Source organism: Oryctolagus cuniculus, chromosome 7 (genome assembly GCF_964237555.1).
Source record: "Oryctolagus cuniculus chromosome 7, mOryCun1.1, whole genome shotgun sequence".
In the NCBI taxonomy this organism is placed as follows: Eukaryota; Metazoa; Chordata; class Mammalia; order Lagomorpha; family Leporidae; genus Oryctolagus; species Oryctolagus cuniculus.
In genome coordinates, this window is record NC_091438.1 from 17,924,717 (window position 1) to 17,945,477 (window position 20,761).

The 20,761-nt window shown below is 60.5% G+C and overlaps 3 long non-coding RNA genes across 3 annotated transcripts in view; 1 reads left to right on the plus strand and 2 right to left on the minus strand.

Annotated features, from left to right (window-relative positions):
- The window catches only part of LOC138850488 (uncharacterized), a 456,990-nt gene that overhangs the window by 47,005 nt on the left and 389,224 nt on the right, over positions 1–20,761 (plus strand). The window lies entirely within an intron of this gene.
- Positions 5,124–7,600, minus strand: LOC138850292 (uncharacterized). Its single transcript, XR_011390023.1, has 3 exons — positions 7,485–7,600; positions 6,905–6,998; positions 5,124–5,374 (listed from the first exon to the last, which is right to left on the minus strand). It is a non-coding gene; the product is annotated as an uncharacterized lncRNA (long non-coding RNA).
- LOC138850293 (uncharacterized) lies at positions 10,256–18,447 on the minus strand. The gene is made up of 3 exons (XR_011390024.1): positions 18,190–18,447; positions 11,123–11,246; positions 10,256–10,347 (listed from the first exon to the last, which is right to left on the minus strand). It is a non-coding gene; the product is annotated as an uncharacterized lncRNA (long non-coding RNA).

The following is a 20,761-nucleotide window of genomic DNA, read 5'->3' on the forward strand; positions in this document are numbered from 1 at the left end:
CTCGGTTCAAAGCCCCGCCCCTCGGGCGCAAGCCCCACCCCTGGCCGCTGTCTTCCCTGACTCGCCGCCTGAGCCCGCTCCTCAGCTCCTGTCACACACCCCAGCCTTCCTGGTGCTCAGGCCCCCTCCTTCTCCCGGCTAAGGTCTGGCCTGGAAGCCCCCCTATCCCCAGCCCCTTTCTTTCTTTTTTTTTTTTTTAACAGGCAGAGTGGACAGTGAGGGAGAGAGAGACAGAAAGGTGTTCCTTTTGCTGTTGGCTCACCCTCCAATGGCCGCTGCCGCCGCTGGCACACCGCGCTGATCCCAAGCCAGGAGCCAGGTGCTTCTCCTGGTCTCCCATGGGGTGCAGGACCCAAGCACTTGGGCCATCCTCCACTGCACTCCCTGGCCACAGCAGAGAGCTGGCCTGGAAGAGGGGCAACCGGGACAGAATCCGGCGCCCCGACCGGGACTAGAACCCGATGTGCCGGCACCGCTAGGCGGAGGATTAGCCTAGTGAGCCGTGGCGCCGGCCCTCAGCCCCTTTCTACGCCCAGGGTCACACCCGGCCTGGCTACAAGGTCAGGGAGGCGGGCCTCATCGCGGGGCGTTTCCTGAGGGAGGCCCCGCCCCCTCGGCGCTCCAAGTGCTCCGCGCTTCCTTCTTTGCGCTGGACCCCGCCCCCGTCCAGTCCTCGAGCGTAGGCCCCGCCCCCGCGGGCCAGGCACCACCTCGCGCTCGCTGAGCGGAGCCCCGCCCCCTTCTCTGCTTCAGGGTCATGCCCCGCCCCCACCCGCGGAGCGTTCTAGGCCACAGGCCCCGCCTTCACCGCGGGCGTTCCCGTCGGAATGTCCCGCCCCCTGGGCCCTCCCACTGCGCCATGCTTCCTTCTTTATGCTGGGCCCAGACCCTGTCCCATCCTCGCGCCCAGGCCCCGCCCCCGCGGGCAAGGCCCCTCCCCCTCGCCTCTCTGAGCCCCGCCCCCTTGCCAGCCTCAGGGTCAGGCCCCGCCCCCTTCTCACTCCTCGCTGGGAAGCCTCGCCCGCACCTAGGGCGGTAGCCTTCTCCTACTCTGCGGCTTTCTCCCCCCAGCGCAGCGTCTCCGCACCGCCCCCAGCGTTCCGCGGGAGCCCCCCCCAGCCCTCTCCCAACCCGGGCTCCGCTTACCCAGGCCCGCCAGCTCCGGCGCAGCGGGCTGTCTGGCGACACAGCGGCTCGCATGGCCGGGCCAGCGGGGACGCGCGGCTCGGAGGCCGGCCCAGACCCAAGCGCGCACGCGAGCAGCCCCGCGGACGATCGCGTCCCAGACGAGCGGTGCAGGGGCTGAGGCCGCAGGCGGGGCAGGACGCGCGGCGTCCGGGGCTGCGGGGGGCTTCTGGCCGGGCCGGCAGGTGGTGGGCGGTGACGGGGCGGCGGAATTCCCAGGCGCCGCCGTTCTGCGCGCCAATTGGCCCGCTCGCCGCGGTGACCTAACGGCAGGGGAACAAGAAAAACCCCCGCGCGTCACGTGACCCGGGGGCGGGGCCGGCCGGGAAGGGGAGGGGCCGAGGCGGCGTCTCCCGCTGCCCATTGCCTGGCAGAGACCACTGAGGCCGGGAGCCTGGTCTCCGCGTGAGACGGGAGCCTGGCGCTTCTAAGGCCCGCGGCTTCGCAGCCGCTTTCCGTGGTGTTACAAGCGTAGGCTGGGCACGGGCTCTGGGACTTGCGCCTGGCTCCTGGTGGTCTCCAGTGCCTGGACCGCTGTGCACGGCCATGGACACGCCCCCGGGAGCACAGGGACATCAGTGACATCTGGGAACCATGCACCCAGCCTCTGAGCACAGGGGCTCCGGGGGCCCGCACGTAGGGCAAGCGCCCGCATCCCGCGTGGCCCGTGGGCGGCGTTTGGGTGTTCCAGCTCTTCACTGCGTTGTCCAGGCAGAGTGGCCCAGCCTAGGCTGACCGAGCCCCGTGTGAGCCGCCGCCTGCCCTGGACCCTGGGCACAGCACTCACCAGGCCGGACCTGGCCCTGGCAGTGGACTGAGCGTGGCTCCCAGCCCTTCAGGTCCTGGAGAGAGGTACAGAGCGGCCACTGTCTGCAAAGGGCCGGACGGTGACCACGCCAGGCTCAGGCCCTGGCCGGCCCGGTGCTCTCACTCCGCTGCCCAGGAACAGCCAAAGCCGGGGCACAATGACCAGCGTGGCTGTGCTCCAATAGGACCTTTTCTTTTTTTGTTTTTATCGGGACACTGGGACACCCCCATCGCACATTGGAGGGCCTGAGGTCCAGTCCTGGCTCTGCTTTGGATTCCAGGCTCCTGCTAAGGTGCGCCCTGGGAGGAGCAGCAATGGCTCAAGTACGGGGGAGACCGGCCCTGGGTTTTAGGCTCCTGGCTGGGCCCCCGCCCTGGCTGTTGCAGGCATCTAGGGAGTGAACCAGCAGGTAGCTCGCTGGTTCTGTTGTCTGCCTTTTACATGGACATACATTGTGAAATGTCTTTTTTACACGAGACAGTATATGCTTTTTTATTTTTTAAATATTTATTTATTTGAAAGGCAGAGTTACAGAGAGGCAGAGGCAAAGAGAGAGAGAGAGGGGTCTTCCATCCGCTGGTTCACTCCCCAGATGGCTGCAATGGCCAGAGCTCTGCCGATCCGAAGCCAGGAGCCAGGAGCTTCTTCTGGTCTCCCACGTGGGGGCAGGGGCCCAAGGACTTGGACCATCTTCTACTGCTTTCCCAGGCCATAGCAGAAAGCCGGATGGGAAGTAGAGCAGCTGGGATTCGAATTGGCACCCACATGGGATGCCGGAGCCGCAGATGGAGGCTTAGCCCGCTACACCACAGTGCCAGGACCAGACAGTGTTGGCTTTGGGTTGTTTTTAACCCCACACAGAGTAACGTCAAGTGCGCTGGAGAAAGCAAACCATTACTGTGCTTAGTCTACAGCCTGGCTCGTGGTAAGAAGCCACCACGGGGGCTCCCATGACGACAGACCCAGGCTCCCCCACGGGTCCCCTCTGACCCACGCACACGTCTGGTCCCCTGAGAGGACAGGTCAACATCCTTGGCACTCAGGGTTTCTGCTGGGCTGTGCACATGGACCCACAGCCCAGGAGCACTGAGCGCACCTGTTGTCTGCACTGCAGGGACTGCACTTCCGCAGGTCTGGGGAGGCGCCGTCCACTCACCTGCTGGAGCCCCTGCTCTGTGCTTGGCCGTGCACCTGGCCCCCCGAGGCAGCTCGGCCACATCCTCATGGGTCTGTCCTGTGCAGGCTGACCCCCACGCAGCGCTGATCCTCAGTGGGGGAGCTCACGGGAGCACCTGACTCAGCTTGAAGGTCAGGGAAGGCTTCCCGGAAGAGGCGGCACTGGAACTGCGACCTGGAGGGTGTGCAGGTGTGGAGTGGTGAGCCTGGGGCGAGTTCAAGGTGCAGGGGAGCACTTGGAGGTGAAAAATTATGCCAAGGCTGGGTGGGTGTGGTTAAGAAGCCCCACCCCCCTCCCCTAAGGTCACTCAAGGGTTAGAAGCCAGAGCTGTCATGAGGTCCCCGGGGGCCATGGTGGGGTCAGAGCAGGGTCTGCCTGGGCAGTGCCCGACATTTACAAAGTGCTCTCCAGCAGCTGGACAGATGGCCAGCACTGGCAGGAGACAGGGAGAGGCCTGGCAGAGGTGTGGGGCAGCCCAGGGGCCTTGCCAAACTCCTGGGTGCTGAAGGAAGGGGCCACCTGTGAGGCCCACACCCCACACTAGAGCGCGCTCGAGTCCCAGATGCACCACTTCCAGCGCAATTTCCTGCGGATGCACACCCGGGGAAGGCACAGATGGCTCGAGCACTTGGGCCCCTGCTGCCCCCATGGAGACCTGGATGGAGCTCCCGGTTCCTGGCTTTGGCCTGGCCTAGCCCTGGCCATTGCAGGCATCTGGGGCATGAGCCATAGGGGGAAGGAGATCCTCTGTCACTCTGCCTTTCAGGCAAATGAGATTAAAACTAAACAAACAAAAAGGTTGGAAAGCTTGGGCCCAGGGCTGTGCGGGAGAAGCCGGGGCAATGTGGCCAGTGAGGTGCGGTGGCCCAAGAGCCCATGGCATCCAAGCTCCGAGGGAACTCAGTGGCCAGGGGCCATGTAGCACTGGCAAGGAAGCCAGCAGGAGGGAGTCAGCCGCACTGGCCCCCTCCGCTGGCCTGTGGGCTTCCTGCCTGGCTCCACAGGGAGCCTGCAGGAGCCTGGGGTCCTCAGCACAAAAGCCTCCATCCATGGCTGCAGGGCCCTGCCCTCGGAGTGCAGGCCAGGGCGCTCACCCTTGAAGGGGGGGCGTGGCCAGGCACTTGTGCCCCAGGGAGTCGGGTCCCAGCCCAGGGGTGCCCACAGTTCACACATGCGGCAGACCTGGCTGCCCACCATGCTCCCAGCCCTGCTGGAGTGCGGGACTGGACCTTGCGGTGGGCGTGTGCTGCTCTGAACTGGGCCCCGGCTGTGCCCGAGCAAGAAGCTCAAGGCAAGCAGTTCGGGGGCTTCTGGGAACTGGGGACTGGGACGAAAGGGCCCTCGAGGGCTGGAGGCGGCAGAAGTAGTGAAGGGCCTGGCTTGGCACAGGGGCCCGGCCCCCTGCAGGGCTCCCACCCAGCGTGCAGCCCAGGAGGGGAGGGGCTGAAATTAAGTTAAATAGCATATGAATTTATTAAATCCACACTGTTAAAGGGCAGAGGTGTGGGGTTAGGGGTGCTCGGGGATGAGGGACAAGATGATGGACGGCCGAGGACACCTGGAGGGGCCCCAGCACTGCCCCCGCCCAGCCCACCGTGGCACTGCCCTGTTGGCTTCCCCATGGTTGTGGCAGGGCAAGATGGCTGCGAACACAGAGGACCAACAGCCCCCACTGCCTGCGCACCCTGGGCCCTGACCCCATCTGTCCAGGGAGGTGGCGGGGGGGGGAGCGGAGGCCAGGGAGGTGGGTGCTGTCACCAGGAGCCTGGGAAGGCGGGGACCATGGCACCTAATCCTTCTTCTTGTCCTCAGCTGCCTTCGCAGGGGCTTCCTGGGGCTCCTTGCCGGAGGGGGCGGGGGCGGCTGTGTCATCCTGCCCACTTATGCCCAGCTCCTTCACCCTGGTGGGATCGACATGCTAGATCCATCGCTGGTAGAGGTAGATGAAGAAGACCAGGTCTGCGGGGAGACAGGGGAGGTGGTATGAGTGCAGGCAGAAAGCCAGGAGCCCCCGCCAGCCACTGGGCCTCACTGTCCCTCAGGCAGCCGATCCAGCACATGACGGGCGGGCATCTTGATGATGAAGGCAAACAGGTCCTCAATGAAGGTGTTGAGGGCCTTGTGGGTGAGCATGCGCCAGGGCAGGTGGGCCACAGACCTGAGCTTGTAGTTGATGAAGAGCTGGGGCGTCATGGTGATGAAGCCTGTGGAGAAGACACCTGTGAGCAGGGGGCGGGGACTTTTCACCCAGCCCCTCCCACGCCCTCTACCACACTCACACCCTCCTCTTTGCCACTGCCAACACCAGGGCCCGCTGACCTACCTCAGGGCCTGTGCACTCATTCTGCCCATCAACAGACCTGGGCCTGGCTCCCTCCCTGGCATCTTGGGTTCAGCCTCTCCTCTGAGAGGCTCCCAGCTGCCCCTGCTGTGCAGCCCTCACCCCACCCCCCACCCCCCGCCATGGCACTCCCCTGTGTGCTTGCTGCTGCTCTGGTTTCCCACAAGACAAAATGTTGCCAAGGACGAGGACAGAAACAGACCGTCTCGTCCTGCTCGGGGCCAGCCCTGCCTCCCACACTGGACGTGAGTAGACCTTGAGCCCACTCAGGGCTGGCCCTGTCTCCCACACTGGATGAGCGCACCTGCCTCACCCGGCCCTCAAAGGTAATAGCCAGGTCTGTGCTGTGCCGCACCGATACTGCCTCCTCCAGCTCCTCGACCCCGCATGGGGCTGGCAGGCACCCTCAGGCACCAGCGAGGCCTGGGTTCTGCTCCCCGACCTGGGGTCCCTCCAGCGCCCCACCTGAATGCCGCCTGGGGGAGCCCCCAGCCACACCCTGGAAGCCCTGGTCTCCCACGGGCACTGCTCCGGCGGTCAGCAGGGCCAGCTCTGCACTCAGTGTGCGAGGGCTCACCAGGCCTCAGGGGCACCTGTCCACCCACTCCCTGGGCCCCGTGGAGGCAGCGGCTTGCAGACAGGCTTTGGTGAGGGTGGTGGACCCGAGGGGCCACAGGACCTTTCAGTGGCTACGCCTCCTCGTGCCTCACTTCTCATCTGGACAGAGCCCCCCGCCCCCCAGCTCCGAGGTCAGAGTTTAGTGAGCTGGTCCTGCCCAGGATGGCTAGAGACACCAGTCCCTGCTCAGCTCTGGCACTGCAGCGCCTGGACGGGCACGCCATCAGCAGCTTGATGCTGACTCTACTGATTCGGGGCCCCTGGGGCCTGGAGGATCACAGTCGGGGCAGACGGGCGGCCACTTGGCAGCTGGGTGGCTGGACAAGTGACCTCCCCTCCTGAGCTTCTGCCCCGGTCTCCACCTGGTAGGGGTGCGCAGGCCAGTGCCTGGCCACCAGCACAGTGGCCATACAACCAGGCACTGCTGGCTCAGGGGCCTCCCGGTGAGGCAGTGGGTCCGGCCCGCCACGGGGAGCAGCACCGGGGCTTCCCTGCTCCTGGCCTCGCAGTTCCCTGGCCTGCTTCCTAGAGGTGCACCCCGGCCTCTGCCCCAGCAGCAGGCCCAGCCCCTCCCTCCGCTGCTCCCCTGGTTGGTGGGAGATTCTGGGCTGGGAGTTTAGGCGCCCTTCCCCTTCCAGGCTCACAAGGCCCCTTGGAGAGTGGAGCCCAGAACCCAGGCAGGGGGAGGATGGGGGAGGGAGGGCGAGGGGGCAGACCCTATCCCCCAGGACCACCCCCCACCACGGTCTCCCACAGGCCCAGGGCCTCGCCCTACCGTTCTTGAATGCCAGGAACTCAAAGACACTGTGGACGATGGAAACGATGATGGTGAGCGCCAGCAGGTAGGGGTTGGTTTCCAGGAGGGCCACCTGTGGTGGGGGTACTCATGAGTGCAGTCCCGCCCCCAGCCGGAAGACTTCTCTCATGCCCCAAGACCCCCTGTAGGACCTGCTGACCACCCCCCAGGGCTGGGAGCCAGATACACGCAGATGGGGAGATGGCAAGGGGCAGGAGGCCACGACTGGGGGAGACAGGCTGGTCGGGAGGGGGGCAGCTGCCATGAGGAACGGGGACCCACAGCAACCACAGCTGTGGGCAGCACGGACGTCACAGGCACCGGGAGGAGGGATTTCTGAGAGGGCAGAGTCAGGGGTCAGAGCCCAAACTCGGGGGCACAGGGCAGGGCCAGGTCAGCCGCAGAGGGCCTGGCCACGCAAGCAGAAAAGCTCTGAAGAGGCCATCGGAACCCAGGGACAGGACCCAGGCCGGGGGGAGCCCGGAGGTTGGGAGCCTGGGCAGGGTGCACAGGGCGGTGGGTCCCATGCTCGTCGCCCAGCTCCGTCCGCATCTGCCACCTTCACCGAGTCCTGCTGCTCCTCTCAGGGCTCCTAGAGCTTGTCACTCAGGAAGTTCCAGGGCGACCTGGTGCTCTGGGCAGCATAGAGCAGACGGAACGATGCCCGCTCCTGCATCACACACAAAAACCCAGGGACCTTGGCCAGTGCACAGGGAACGTTTGGGACAATCTCAATACATAAAAGGTGGCCAACAAAAAGGAAGAAACAGCTAGGCAGAGTGCACAACATCCACACTAGAGGGCTGGTGTTCCGCCACAGAGGTTAAGCTGCTGCCACCAGGGTGGGCTCCCCGACACGGAGGGCCGGTCTGAGCCCCAACTGTTCTGCTTTCTACTGGCTCCCTGCTAATGCTCCTGGGAAAGCAGCGGACATGACCTGAGCTCACAGGCTCCTGCCACCCGTGGGGGAGACCTGGGTAGGGTTCCTGGATCTGGCTTGGCCCAGACCTGGCTATTGTAGCTCTTTAGGGAGTGAACGAGCAGATGAAAGATTATCTGTCTGTTTCTCCCTTTCTCTATACCTCTGCTTTTCACATAAAGAAATCTTAAAAAACAAAAACAATTCGCTTTAGCAGAATAGGGGCCTTCTGAGGGACCAATGTCCAGATCTGTGAAATGGGTACAGGGAGAGATTTCAATGGCCACCAATCAGGACAGGAGACAGTGGATTGAAGGAAAAAGTCACTAAAAGTGGAAATATAACAATTATTATCATTATTTTTGAAGATTTATTTGAAAGACTTATAGAGAAGAAGAGAGAGAGGTCTTCCATCTGCTCATTCACTCCCCAGAGGGCTGCAATAGCCAGGACCAGGCCAAAGTCAGGAGTCAGGAGCTTCATCCAGCTCTCCCACGTGGGTGGCAGGGGCCCCATCACTGGGGCCATCTTCTGCTGCTTTTTCCCAGGAGCATTAGCAGGGAGCTGGATTGAAAGTGGAGCAGCTGGGGCATGGACCCGTGCCCATATGGTGGCTTTACTTGCTATGTCACAATGCCAGCCCCAAACAACAATTACTAACCACCCAGAAAGTATGGAGTTGGGCAAAAAAGAATACTTCATAAGGGCTTGCATTGTGGTGTAGCCGGTTCGGTTGCCATGGGTAATGCCAATATCCCTTATCAGAGCACCAGTTCCAGTCCCGGCTGCTCCACTTCCAATCCAGCTCCCTGTTAAAGTGCCTGGGAAAGCAGCAGAAGATGTCCCCAAATTCTGGGCCCTGGCACCCATGTGGGAGACCCAAATGGAGTTCCAGGATCCTAGTTTTGGTCTAGCCCAGCCAAAGCCACTGTGGCCACTTGGTGAGTGAACCAGAGGATGGAAGATTCTCTTTCTCTCTCTCACTCTGACTTTCAAATAAAAGAAACAGATCTATAAACAATTAGAAACAACAACTTGTGTTTACTGTGTAGCTTAGATGTGAATGGTAGGCACATTCCAAAGCATTCAAATGCTGAGTGCTATTCTAATAAAAATTGCATTCCTGTATGGAGAACTATTCTTCTACAGCAGAAAGTCAGTAAGAACATTTGAAACTGAAAAACTAAGAAATCGCAGCTCTGAATTGTGGAGGGGAGTGTGGACAGGACGCAGTGGGAGAAACAGCTAAATGAAGCTGAGAACAGCCGCCAAGGGGAGCGTGAAGGGGTGGGGTGGACGGGAGACAGGGCTCCGCTGTCTGACACAGCAGCTTCACGTGAAACCACATACGCACGAGAGACCGTAAGAATACATGATGGGGCCAGTGCTGTGGCACAGAGGGTAAATCCATCACCCGTGATACTGGTATCCCATGTGGGTGCTGGTTCAAGTCCCTGCGGAGCTGCTCGGCCTCTCACCACGGGGCCTGGTGTCCCCTCACGGCCCCACCTTCCATCTCCACCCCAACCCCGGCCTGAAGCTTGCAAGCAGATGAGGCCCTGGCACCCAGGAGCAGCTCTCACGGCCAGGGTGACAGCCCTGGGCCCTGGGGCAGGACCTGGGGCCTGGGGGCTTGGCTTGAGGCTCAAGAGAGGCCGTGTGCACCCCTGCTTCAGTCCCCAGAGCCCGAGCAGGAACCCCTCCCATCCCAGGAGGCCTGCAGGGCAGAGGAGGGCACAGCACAGGTGCAACACTTACTGATCCTGCACCCAGTCCCATGCTGGGCAGTGCTGGGGATACAGAAGTGACCAAGACAGTCCCAGCCTTACCCTCACAGGACTCAGCCCCACGGGGGGAAAGACCTGACCCACACAGTAAGGACCGAGAGGGGGCAGGGCTGGGATGGGGAAGCCCAGCAGGGTCTGAGAACCCACAGAGGGCTTCCTGGAGGAGGCAGCATTTGTACCTGGGGCTGCCAGAGACCAGAGTCAGAGAGCCTGAGCTGTGTGACCTAAGGCAGTCTCTCTACCTCTCTGCACCTCACCTTCCTCATCTGTCAGATGGGGTTGCCGGGAGGTTTCCATGAGTCCTCCTAGCCAGCGTCGTGCACTTAGTAGGTGCTCAACACACATTAGCTAAAATTATTTTGAAACTGGGCTGCCAGACAAACTGGTGACACTCAGATAAACCCGAGGACAATCACTAATCCCTCACTGGTTTAAAGCCCAGGACTGCACACCTCGGGGCAGCTGGAAGAATCCGGGGGCAGGTCTCACCCCCACGGCCCTCCTTCTAACGGGGAGGGCAAAGCACAGAGACCCCGGGACGCAGTGCAGCAGGTGGGCTGTGGGCAGGGTCGCAAGAGTACCAGGAGCAGGCCCTGTGGTGTGCACCCAGCCCGGGGCTGCCCTACCTGCGGGATGTCCAGCTCTGTGAAGTGCTCATAGCAGCTGTCTGAATTCTCGCAGCTCGTCCAGTCGCTGTACACGAGGTCGTGCTGCTCCTAGAAGAGAGCCGAGGTGGCGTTGAAGTCTGTAAAGTGCTCGTGCTCTGAGATGTACACGTGCAGGTTCTGGGGGTGGGAGTGGGGGGCAGAGCTCAGGGCCGTTCATCAGAGCCTCAGCACATGCACGGATAAAGAGCAGAGGAAGAGCCGGGCGGCGTCGGTCCCTCATGAACCAGCGTGTGTGGGGATGGGGAGTCGTGGAGAAGAGAATAACTTCTCCTCCCCACACCTGTGTCTGCCCTGGCTGAGCCTGGCAGCCAGAGGTGCGCAGCAGCTAAAGACCCAGCAGCCTGCCCTCCGAGCTGAGCGTGGACAGCAGCAGGAGCCCCGGAATGCTGGCCCCCTTCTGGGCTGCACGCCTCAGGGCAAAGCAGGCACCAGCTGACCATTCAGGACACCGGGAGTGAGAGCCCAGCCCCTCCTGCCCCCACGGCCCACGGAGCAGGGAAGCGGGGCAGTGGTCACCCTGCTGACAGAACCCAGAGCCGCACAGCTGGCAGAAGCCCACCCTGGGGCCGGCGCTGGCCGGGGAAGCTCTGGCTCTGCCCATGCGCACCACGTCTCCCCAGCTCCCTTCCCACAGCCCTGAGATCAAGTGCTAAAGGCCTCCGCTGTCAGCTTCCCAAAAGCATCAGCTCCACCCCATGGATGCTGCCTGACGACCCCACGCCCCAACTGTTCAGAGCCCATGGTGACCAGGAACCCCTCCATCCCGCTCACCTGCCCCACACTCCGCCCACCTGTCACCTTTTCCCCTGCATCCAGCGGTTACCATTAAAGTGTCTTTGGGGAACAGGTTGTGGCTGGCGACGCACAGGGCTCCTCCAGGGCCTGCCTGGTCCTGAGGGGCCAGCCCTCGGCAGAACCAGCTGCTGATGGCCCAGATGATGAAGATCCTAGGAGGGAAGCAGTGCGGCAGTGAGTCCAGCCCTTCTCCTTCCTCCCGCGCTACCACTGCGGAGGGAAGCGCACAGGTGCGGAGCTAAGAGGCCGTAAATCCCGCAGGGAGAGACTGGGGCGGGGCGCCTGGCACCACCCTGGTCTCCATGCAGAGCCCCCAGCCGAGTCCTGCTGGTGACAACCAGGCCATGATGGCTTCGGCCACCAAACCCTCTGACATGGGCAACTGAAGGTGTCAGTGCCCTGGGGTCCCCGGTGAGAGGCTCCCGAGAATCTGGAATCCTAGCAGTCAGCGGCACAGAACCTCGGGAGACACCACCAGCGAGCTTCCGATCGCCTGGAAACCGGACAAGCAGAGAGTACTAATGGGCTAGCCTCAGGGTCAACGGCCTGGGTTATTCAGGCCAACTCTCCCTTTGGAAGGAACTGGAAAAGTCTGATAATACTTATTAACATATTAAGAATACAGTGGGGCTGGCATTGTAGCACAGTGGGTTAAGCTGCCACCTGCGACACAAGCATCCCCATGTGACCACCAGTTAGAGTTCTGATGCTCTGTTCCACACTGTTCCCTGCTAATGCACCTGAGAAGGCGGCAGAAGATAGCCCAAGTGCTTGGACACCTGCTACCCATATGGAAGACCCGGATGCAATTCCAGGCTCCTGGCTTCAGCCTGGCCATTTGGGAAGGGAACCAGTGATGGAAGATCTCTGTCTTTCCTTCTCCCTCTGAAACATTCCCTTTCAAAAGAGAGGAAGAGAGGAAGGGAGGAAGGGAGGAAGGGAGGGAGGGAGGGAGGGAGGGAGGGAGGGAGGGAGGGAAGGAGGGAGGGAGGGAGGGAGAAAAGAATGCTGGGGCAGTGTCTGGCCAAGGGTTAAGTTGCCACTTGGATTCCCACAGCAGAGCGCCTGCCCCAAGTCCTGCTGTTCTACTTCCCATCCAGCCCTCTGCTCTGTGCACTGCGGGAGGCAGCAGACGACAGCTCAGGTACTTGGGCCCCTGACACCCACGTGGGAGATCCAGACTGAGTTCTAGGCTCTTGGCTTTGGCCTAGCCCAGCCCTGGCTGTTGTGGGCATCTGGGGAGTGAGCCAGCAGATGGGAGGGCTCTTTCCATCTGTTTTTCTGTGCACTTCAAACAAAAATGAAAATAAGTCAGGGGCCAGCACTGTGGCACAGTAGGTTAATCCTCCACCTGCGGTGCTGGCATCCCATATGGGCACCACTTCTAGTCCCAGCTGCTCCTCTTCCAATCCAGCTCTGCTGTGGCCTGGAAAAGCAGAGAAAGGTGGCCCAAGTACTTGGGCCTCTGCACCCACAAGGGAGACGATGAAGAAGCTCCTGGCTCCTGGCTTTGGATTGGCGCAGCTCTGGCCATTGCAGCTATCTGGAGGGTGAACCATGCAACAGAAGACCTTTCTCTCTGTCTCTCCCTCTCACTGTCTGTAACTCTACCTCTCAAATAAATAAATAAAATCTTTAAAAACATCAATAAAAGTTTTAATATATATGTATATATTTATGAAGACTAAGAAGACACAGGGTAGGTGCTAACACAGTGATCAAGACTGTGCTTAGGATGCCCACATTCCACATCAGAGTGCCTTAACTCAAGCCCCTGCTCTGTCCCTCACCCCAGCAGTTGGGTCCCTGCTACTCAAGTGGGAGACCAGATTGAGTTTCCAGTTCCTGGCTTCAGCCTGGCCCAGCCTCAGCTACTGGAAAACACTGGATGGGTGATTTCTGCCTATATTAAGAAACAGGGGCTGGCCTGTGGCACAGCGGGTAAAGCCACCGCCTATAGTGCCAACATCCCATATAGGTGCCAGTTCAAGACCTGGCTGCTCCACTTCCCATCCAGCTCTCTGCTATGGCCTGGGAAAGCAGAAGAAGATGGCCCAAGTCCTTGGGACCCTGCACCCACATGGGAGACCTGGAAGAAGCTCCTAGCTCCTGGCTTCAGATAGGCTGAGCTCCGCGTGTTGTAGCCAATTGGGGAGTGAACCAGCTGATGCGAGATAGCTCTCTGTGCCTCTGCCTCTTTATAACTCCGTCTTTCCAATAAATAAATACATCTTTTAAAAAAGGAAAGTTATACTATGAATAAATCAATAAATCTTATATTTATGATTATTATATGATACAGTAAGACTGTTCTCATAGATGTTCTTGTAGATAATTATTGTTAAAGGTTTATTTATTTATTTGATAGCCAGGGTTACGGAGGGAGGCAGAGAGTGAGAGTGAGAGTGAGAGAGAGAGAGAGAGAGAGAGAGAGAGCACGACTGATCTTCCATCTGCTGGTTCACTCCCCAAATGGCTGCAACTGCTGGGGCTGGGCCAGGATGAAGCCAGGAACCTCAAAACCCATCCGGGTCTCCCAGGTCGTGGCAGGGACTCCAGCACTTGGGCCAACTTCAGCTGCTTTCCCGGGCGTATCGGCAGGGAGCTGGATGGAAAGCAGAGCAGCCGGGACCTGAACTGACGCCCACACGGGACGCCAGCATCACCGGCCGCGGCTTGACCTGTTGTGCTGCCTCCTCTGGCAAATAATTCTGATACAATGTATCACGTACAATGTATGTGAGCAAAAGCAGTGACAATGCACAGGAATGCAGATCACCAGGCCAACACTGAAGGGGAGATGGGGAGAACTGAGGAGGAAAAGGAGTGCTGTGAGGCACACCTGCCTCACGCCCACGGGAGGGCACTAGGGACCTACACCTTGGACGCTGGTACCTCCAGGGTTCCACGCCCAGGGGAGGTGGGGCACCAGGCCACCCTGAGCCCAGCACCGAGGAGCCGCACAGCAGGCCTGCACGAGGAGTCACACAGGCAGCTCCCACCTGCACCCTGGAGGAGGGAGACCCTGGGGGCGGGTAATGCCCATAAGCAGCCAGCAGAGGCAGAGCAAGTCTGTGCATTCCAGGTTTCAGTAACTTCCGCTGCCTAAGAACCAACATGCAGGCAGGTGCAGGCCAGGCACACAAGGAAACAAGACGCCATGGACCAGACGCCGCAGCTACCACGGTCCAGAGGCAGAACAAGACACAGACGCAGAAGTGTCAGACAGAGTCCTCCAAAGTGCTCAAGGTCTGCGTCTGGCAAGCGTCAGAAGGACCCACTCTCCAGATAACATGACAGAAAGAGGGGACACAGAAACAACGGACAGCATCCGAACCATAGCAGTGACAGAACCACCTCCTCAGCTCATGAAATCCCACCACCAGCAGCCCAAAGCCTCCAACAGCAGCTGGCGCAGGGGCATGGCCGGGGTGCTCTGCGAAGGGAGATGTGGGGTGGGAGCCCGCCTCTGCGTGGAGTGTGAACCTGCTTCTGGGTGGAGGGAGGCATGAGTGTGGATGTGGAGGGAGGCACGGGTGTGGACATGGAGGAATGCGCGGGGTGTGGACGTGGAAGAATGCATATGGGGTGTGGACATGGAGGAAGGCATGGGGTGTGGACGTGGAGGGAGGTGGGGGGGTGTGGACGTGGAGGAATGCATGGGGTGTGGACATGGAGGAAGGTGGGGGGTGTGGATGTGGAGGGAGGTGCGGGTGTGGACATGGAGGAATGCGTGGGGTGTGGACGTGGAGGAATGCATGGGGTGTGGACATGGAGGAAGGTGGGGGGTGTGGACGTGGAGGGAGGCTGTACTGAACACCACCGATATGTCCTCTGGCAGGAACACACAGGGGCGGCAGCTGAGCCAGGCCACCCGGCCCGCTGAGCCCCGGCTCCTTTGGCCGCCCCCAGGGTCAATACCTAAGAATAAAGCTGAGCACACGGCAGCTAGCACCTACTATGTGCTGGTCATTATGTGCCTTTCGATAAAAAGGATTTGTTTATTTGAAAAGCAGACTGATAGAGAGGGAGGAAGAGAGATCTTCCATCTGCTGGTTCACTCCCCAGCTGGCCCCAATGGCCAGGGCTGAGCCAGGCCAAAGCCAGGAGCCAGGATCCAGGAGCTCCATCCAGGTCTCCCACATGGAGAGCATTTGGGTCATCGTCTGCTGCCTTCCCAGGAGCATTAGCAGGGAGCTGGATGGGAAGTGGAGCAGCCAGGACTGGAATGGGCACCTGGACTGGGGATGCGGGCACTGCGAGCAGCAGCTTAACATGCCTTGCCACGTCGCCGGCCCCCCTAGTGGTTGACGTAGTTCTACGGAGCATCTCAGCTAAGCTCTGTTGCACTCTAAGAGGTAGGTCACAGTCAGTGTCAACATGAGGGGTCCCCGAGACCACGCTGGGATTCAGAACGCCCAGAGGACTGCCAGGACTCAGCACAGTCACGTGTGCGGCTGTGGCTTGTACCCTGGGCAGGGCACGGAAAGAGAAGAGTCAGGGGCAGGTGCCTATACCCCGGGCAGGGCACGGGAAGAGCAGAGTCAGGGGCGGGTGCCTGTACCCCAGGCAGGGCACGGGTAGAGCAGAGTCAGGGGTGGGCACCTGGCACCGTGGTTGAGATGCCTCTTAGGACAGCTGCATCCATCCCGTCCCTTAGCAGAGCACTTGGCTCGAGTCCCGGCTCCACTTCCAAATCCAGCTTCCCACCACTGTGCCTCCTGGGAATCAGTAGGCGAGGCCTCAAGCCCTTGGGCCCCTGCCGCCCACATGGGTGACCCAGACTGGGTTCCAGGCTCCTGGCTTTGGCCTGGTCAGCCCTGGCTGTTGGGGTATTTCGGATGTGAACCAGCAGATGGAAGAACTCTGTTTTGTCTCTTTTAAATAAATTTTAAAAATTTTAAATAGAATTAAAGACAAATTTGGGTGGGTGTCTGGCCTAGCAGTTAAGACACTGGGATGCCTGCCCCTCCTAGTAAAGTTCCAGCTTCCTCCTCCTGTGCACCCTGGAAGTCAGCAGATGATGGCTCCCGGCCCCACACTGGACACTCGGTGGAGATCTGTGCTCCTGCCCGGGCTGCTGCAGGCCTTTGTGGAATGGACTGGCAGAGGGGAGCTCTCTGTCTTTCTGCCTTTCAAATTCATGCAGCTTAAGCTGCCTCTGTGCCACTGCATCCCCTATGAGAATGCTGGGTTGAGTCCCAGCTGCTCCACATCTGATCCAGCTCCCTGCTGATACACCTGGGAAGGCAGCAGAAGATGGCCCAAGTCCTTGGGCCCCTGCCACCCACGTGGAAGACCAGGATGAAGTTCCTGGTGTCTGGCACCTGGCTTTAGCCTGGCCCAGATGTGGCTGTTGTAACCATTTGGGGGATGAACCAGCAGACAAAAGATCTCACTCTTCCCCTCTCTCTGTAACTCTGCCCTTCAGATTAGAAAGGCAGAGCGGCCGGCGCTGCGGCTCACTAGGCTAATCCTCTGCCTTGTGGCACCGGCACCCCGGGTTCTAGTCCCAGTCGGGGCGCCAGATTCTGTCCCGGTTGCCCCTCTTCCAGGCCAGCTCTCTGCTGTGGCCAGGGAGTGCATTGGAGGACGGCCCAAGTCCTTATGCCCTGCACTCCATGGGAGACCAGGAGAAGCACCTGGCTCCTGACATTGGATCAGTGCTGTGCGCTGGCCGCAGCGCGCCAGCCGCAGCGGCCATTGGAGGGTGAACCAACGGCAAGAGGAAGACCTTTCTTTCTGTCTCTCTCTCTCTCACTGTCCACTCTGCCTGTCAAAAAAAAAATTAAAAAAAAAAGAAAGGCAGAGTGACTGAGAGGCAGAGAGAGAGAGAGAAGTCTTCCATCCACTGGTTCACTCCCCAAATGGCCACAATGGCTGGAGCTGAGCCAAGTCGAAGGCAGGAGCCAGGAGCTTCTTCTGGGTCTCCCACAGGGGTACAGGGGCCCAAGAACTTGGGCCAACTTCCACTGCTTTCCCAGGCCATAGCAGAGAGCTGGGTCGGAAGTGGAGCAGTTGGGACTAGAACTGGCACCCATATGGGATGCTGGCACTGTAGGTGGTGGCTCTAACCCACCATGCCACAGTGCCAGGTTTTTTTTTTAAGTAACTTAAAAAAATAAAAAAAAAACCTCTGTCCAGTGCCATGGCTCACTTGGTTAATCTTCCACCTGTTGTGGAGCACCCCATAAGGGCATTGGGTTCTAGTCCCGGTTGGGGCACCGGGTTATAGTTCTGGCAGCTCCTCTTCTAGTTTAGCTCTCTGCTGTGTCCCGGAAAGGCAGTGGAGGATGACCCAAGTGCTTGGGCCATGCACTGGCATGGGAGACCGGAAGGAAGCACCTGTCTCCTGGCTTTGGATTGGCACAGCACACCGGCCATAGCGGCCAGGTTGTGGATGAACCAACGGAAGGAAGTCCTTTCTCTCTGTCTCTCTCTCTAACTCTGTCAAAAAAAAAAAAAAAAAAAAAAAAAAAAAAAAAAACAAAAACAAAAAAAAAAAACAAAAAAACCTCTGCTGCTAAAGTCCCTCACACAGATGGTGCAGGTTTGGCACAAGGCCACCCATACACTTCATACCACCTCTGAGCGACCCTAAGCACCTAATGCTACAGACCTGCTGGGTGAAGTCGGTCCACGGTTTTGTTTAGGGAACACTGGCACGGAAAAAAGTGCACCTGCTCAGTAAGATGTCATTTTTTCCCCAGAAACATTTTCAATCCGTGGATACGGAGAAAGGGCATACTGGACATTGAGAGCGGGCTCCCCATGCCCTCTGCCCACCCAGCTTGGGGCGACTTCTGTCCAAGCCCTTGGGAGGGAGTGGAGCCGGAGAGGCCAGGGGAGCTGTCCCATGTCCTCTGGGTGCTCCCTCCCCAGCCCTCATCACCGGAAGCTATTTGTGTGGTTCTACCACCCGTCCAGGCATCTGGCACCATGGCCCCCACCCTGCGGGCCCACGCACAGCCCTCCCCATGCGTCCACCAGCGCGTGACTCTGCAAGCCCCACACTGACCTGCTGACCACAGGCCCCCTGGTCTTTAGTTGTGGGACAGAGCCTCCTCCCCCGTGCCGCTGGCCCCTGGCCCTCACCTTCCTGCACCTGGTTGCACAGCAGGTAGAGCTGCTCGCCGCCTGTGCACTGCCCGCTCTCCTGTTGATCCAGCAGATCCGCAGCTCCGATGTGTTTGTGGACTCTGGCAGGGGGCGAGGGGCAGAGAATCCCACCTTGAAATCCTTCCCAGGCTTCCAGCTGGTGCCTGCCCAGGGCTGGGAGAGGCGGGATGGGGAGCAGGCAAGGCAGCCCACCTGTGCTAGGAAGGCAGCGGAAGCTGGCCCAAGTGCCTGGGCCCCTGCACCCACGCCGGAGACCCGGATGGAGTTCTGGGCTCCTGGCGTTGGCCTGGCCCAGGCCTGGCTGTTGTGGCCATTTAGGAAGTGAACCAGCAGGTGTGTGTGTGTGTGTGTGTGTGTGTGTGTCCCTCTCTTAACTCTGCATCTCAAATAAATATAAATAGAGACCTGCAGATCTCAGGGAGAGTAGGTGCGGTCAGGGATCGGGGTCAGGGTTCACAGACCTTGTACAGCCTCCCTCGGTGTAAAAGTCCAGACCTACAGGAGGTCACGAGGGTTGGGTAGGCCTGATGCCAGGCCCTGGCTCAGCAGTGATCATGTGCCCGGGCCTGGCCAATTAGAGCACTGCCTCCCTGTACCCATAGCTGACTGGCCAGAGAGGAGCAGCTGACCCCAAGAAGGCCAATGAGAGGCAGACCTGAGGTTCTGGGCCAGAACACGGGAGGAGAGGCCAGAAAAGGCGCTGGGTGGGGAGGGATGCTGGCAGGCCTGGGCCGGTGCCACCTACCAAGGAGAAAAGCCCGAGGGTCCTACCAGAAGTGACCTTGCGAGGGAAGAGCTGCTGAGACATTGGCGTACCTGCAGCTGGAACACGGTGCCCCATCGTGGCTTCTTCGGTTCATGGGACAGAGCTCCGTGCCCACCAAAACACAACTAGAACAGAGCCCCTGCCCCATGAAGCCCACCAGGGACAGAGCCCTCTGCCACCCTAAGCCCACTTGGGACACAGACCCTGCCCGCCAAGGCCACCTGGGACAGAGCCCCCGGGACAGCAAGCACACCTGAGATAGAGACCCCTGCCCCCCTAAGCCCACCTGAGACAGAGCCCTCTGCCCCTGAAGACCACCTGGCACAGAGGACCCTGCCCTGCCAACCCATCTGGGACAGACCCCTGCCTTGACAAACCAAATTGCGACAGAGCCCCCTGCCCCCTGAAGCATACCTGGGACATAGACCCTGCCCCGCCAAGCCCATCTGGGACAGAGCCCCTTGCCCTGTGAAGCCCATCTGGGACAGAGCCCCTGCCCTGCCAAGCACCCCTGGGACAGAGCCCCTGCCCTCCGAAGCCCACCTAGGACAGAGCCCCCTGGCTCCTGAAGCCAACATGGGATACAGCACCCTGACCCCCTACGCCCACTTGGGACAGAGCACGCTGCCCCACTAAGCACACCTGGGAGAGAACACGCTAGCTCCCTATGCCCACTTGGAACAGAGCCTCCTGTCCCCCTAAGTCCACCTGGGACAGAAGCCCCGGCCTGCCTATACCCACCTGGGACAGAGCCTCCTGGCCCACTAAGCCCTCCTGGGTCAGAGCCCCTACCCCGACAAGACCATCTGGGACACAGGCCCCTGCCCGACAAGCCACCTGGGACAGAGCCCCCTGCCCCCCGAAGCACATTTGGGAATGAGCCCTCTGTCCCGCGAAGCCCAGCTAGGACAGAGCCCCCTGACCAACTAAGCACACCTGGGAAAGAACCCCCCGCCCCCGAAGCCCACCTGGGACAGAACCCCCTGCCCCACTTAGCCCATCTGGGACAGAGACACCTGCCTCCTGAAGCCCACCTGGTACTGAGCCCAATGCCCAGACACGCCAACCTGAGAAAGAGATGCCTGCCCCCCTAAGCCCACCTGGGACAGAGCACCTGCCCCGTCAAGACCACCTGGGACAGAGCCCCCTGCCCCCCTAACCCCACTTGGGACAGAGTCTTCTGCCCCACTAAGCCCATTGGAACAGAGCCCCCAGCACCCCTAAGTGAACCTGGGCAGAGCCCCAAGCCCACAGAAGGCCACCTATGACAAAGCCTCCTGGCCCATAAAGCCCACTTTGGACAGAGCTCCCTGCCCCCATGAGTCACCTGGGACAGAGCCTCCTGCCACCATAAGCCCACCTGGGACAGAGCCCCCTGCCCAGCGAAGCCCACCTGGGACAGAGTCTCCTGGCCCACTAAGCCCTCCTGGGACAGAGCCCCTTGCCCCGTCAAGACCACCTGGGACACAGCCCCTGCCTGGCAAGTTACCTGGGACAGAGCCCCTTGTCCCCCGAAGACCACCGGGGACAGAGCCCCCTGCCCCCAAAAGTCCACCTAGTACAGAGCCCCCTGTCCCCCGATACCCACCTGGGACAGAGCCTTCTGTCCCATAGGGCCCAGTTGGGACAGAGCTCACTGCCCTGCTAAGCCCACCTGGGACAGATCCCCCAACCCCCGGAAACCCACCTGGGACTGAGCCCCCTGCCCTGACACGCCAACCTGAGAAAGAGATGCCTGCCCCCATAGCCCCCCTAGGACAGAGCCCCCTGCCCCCCTAACCC